We start from the raw sequence: 2,833 nt of genomic DNA, 5'->3' as shown, positions 1-2,833 counted from the left end.
TCTCCTGTGAGGAAAGGCTGAGAGAGCTGGGACTGCTCAGCCTGGAGAAGAGAAGGCTTAAGGAGGGATCTCATCAAGGTATATAAATATCTGAAGAGAGAGTGTAAGAAGACAGAGCCAGCCTCTTTCCAGTGGTGCCCAGTGGACCAGAGGCAATGGGCACAAATGGAAACACAGGAGGTTTCCTCTGAACATCAGGAAACACTTTTTTTCCTGTGAGGGTGACTGAGCACTGGCACAGGTTGCCCAGGGAGGTTGTGGAATCTCCATCCTTGGAGATCTTCAAAAGTTGTGTGGGCATCGTCCTGGGCAACCTGCTTTAGGTGGCCCTGATTGAGCAGGGAGGTTGGGCAAGATGACCTCCAGAGGTCCTTTCCAACCTCAACCATCCTGTGATTCTGTAGAAATAAAAAGCTTCAGCTGTACCTTTTGTGTTCAGTAATCATCTTTTCCCCAGAAATTATTTTCTAGTTCTTAAGACAACATAGCTATTTAAATAGAAAACAAGTATAAAAATATGCTAAAACTTCAATGGTGAATTTTCCCTTTTGGTTTTAGCAACACAGTTAGAAACAGATAATCTAAAAAAACCCAAACACAGTCTCACACAAAACCGGTATTGCCTTGATGTTTCATTTTGAACATCTATCCTTAATCCAGAATGGAAATGGAATACCTTAGAGACATACAACATCCATGCTAAAAAAAGAAAAAAAATTAATAATATTTGGCATTCCGTTTGTTTTCAAGCAAATATTGCAGCTGAAGCTCAGAAGGTGAAGTAACTTTGCTCCACAAGTAATCTCACTGAGCTGTCATTGTGAATTCAGAAGTGCAGAAAAGTATATAAAGTAAGGAGCATGCTGACAACAGTTAACAAACTTTTATATACTCCAGATGGGAGAGGATGTCGTCTCTTTGTTAGGCAAAGATAGTAAGCTGAAAGGTCTTGTGCTTGGTCCTGCTGAAATCAGAAATTTTAGGTTGATACAAAACAAGTAGATTCTCTGACTTCAGTTAAAGTTTACTGCTCATTACTAAACTTCTGCTATGAAGAGCTAAATCACTCCTTTAGAAATACATACACCGACTCCACTTTTCACAGAAAATACCCTGTGCTGTCACTAGTTCTCACAAGCACAGCTGCATGCAGAGTCAAGAGGCAGCACTCAAACCTCCAAGGAACAAAAAATGGCTTTTAAGAAATTTACACTTCTCTCCTGTATGAAAAATTGTGTTTTGGGGACCAACAGCTTAATCCCAAGTTGCCAGCAAAATGTAAAAAAAGTAAAATTAAAAATAACTGTTGATATGGGTCTGCTTCACTCCTTAATGTTAAGTTCTTAAAACATTTCTGTAACTCTCACTTCACACAGTAAGTGAATGCATGGCAAACCAAAAGGCGCAATATCAAGTTGGCAGAAGCAAAGGTGCAAATGTTCAGTTTTTGCATAACAAACTGCCCACAAACAAACTTGCCTTCTACAGCACTGTAGATTTAGATTTTCAGTTTTAGGGTGCTCTTTTAAATATTCAAATAAGCTTGTGATAAATTTAAAACAATATAAAAACAAATCTATCAATAATGTACAATTTAAGAATGATGGCAACCTATTTTACAAACTAAACTTACTAGAACATACTAAAGCTTTTTATAAAATGAATTTTAAAGTAGTGCTGTTTACTGACAAAATTTAACCACTGCTGTTTACTGAGAAAAAAAAATCAACCACTATCTCAGTGCAATTGTTTGGCTAAGAACCAAGAACTGCAACTTGTTGAAGTGCTAAACCTGCTCTTAACCATTGTATAGTCTTCTGCAGATGCACAGAATCTCTTTAAGTTTATAGTGCTAATGCAATTCATTCATTGGCTCACTCAAAGCTGAGAAATCAACTGTGATCTGAAAAAAGCAGGAAACATTTCCTTTTTCTAATCTGTGCATTGAAACGAGGCACAAGAAGATGAAGATCTATTAACTCAAATAATAGAAGGCAAACAACAATACTTTCTTCTAATAAAGTTTAGTATTTATACAGTACATTTTGACTGGGGACTTCAACCACCTCGACATCTGCTGGAAAAGTAGCACGGTGAGCTGTAGGCAAACCAGGAGACTCCTGGAATGCATTGAGGATAACTTCTTAAGCCAGGTAATAGACAGCCCTACCAGAGGGGATGCGATACTAGACCTGATGGTCACCAATGCAACAGCTAATTGGTGACGTCAAGACTGGAGGCAGCCTGGGCTGCAGTGACCATGCATAGGTGGAGTTCACAGTCCTGAGGGATATGGGTCAGGCGAAGAGTAAAGTCAGGACCCTGAGTTTTAGGACAGAAAACTCCCAGCTCTTCAAGGAGTTAGTGAATGGAACCCCCTGGGAAACTGCCCTCAAGGACAAGGGAGCAGAAGAGAGCTGGCAGGTCTTTAAGGACTCTTTCCATAGAGTGTGAGAGCTCTCGATCCCCAGGTGTAAGAAATCAGGAAAGGAAGGCAAGAGTCTGGCATGGATGAGTCGAGACCTGCTGGTCAAACTAAAAGGCAAGAAGGAAATGCACAGGCAGTGGAAGCAGGGACAGGTATCCTGGGAAAAGTACAGGGACGTTGCCTGGTTGTGTAGGGATGGGGTCAGGAAGGCCAATGCATGGCTGGAGTTGAACTTGGCAAGGGACACAAAGATTAATAAGAAGGGCTTTTACAGGTATGTCAGCCAGAAAAGGAAGGTCAAAGAAAGCGTACCCCCCCCCATGAACACGACTGGCAAACTGGTAACAACAGCCAAGGAGAAGGCTGAGGTACTCAACAACATTTTTGCCTCAGTCTTCACTGGCA

General features: G+C 40.9%; 1 protein-coding gene across 2 annotated transcripts in view; it reads right to left on the bottom strand.

The window, feature by feature from the left end:
- Nucleotides 1-2,833, bottom strand: part of PDE8B (phosphodiesterase 8B) — a 54,438-nt gene that overhangs the window by 39,699 nt on the left and 11,906 nt on the right. The window lies entirely within an intron of this gene.

The sequence above is a fragment of the Aptenodytes forsteri genome, unplaced genomic scaffold (assembly GCF_000699145.1).
Source record: "Aptenodytes forsteri isolate BGI_AS27 unplaced genomic scaffold, ASM69914v1 Scaffold387, whole genome shotgun sequence".
NCBI classification, from domain to species: Eukaryota; Metazoa; Chordata; class Aves; order Sphenisciformes; family Spheniscidae; genus Aptenodytes; species Aptenodytes forsteri.
The sequence above is the reverse complement of the archived record's forward strand: the minus strand, read 5'-3'. Positions and strand labels throughout refer to the sequence as shown.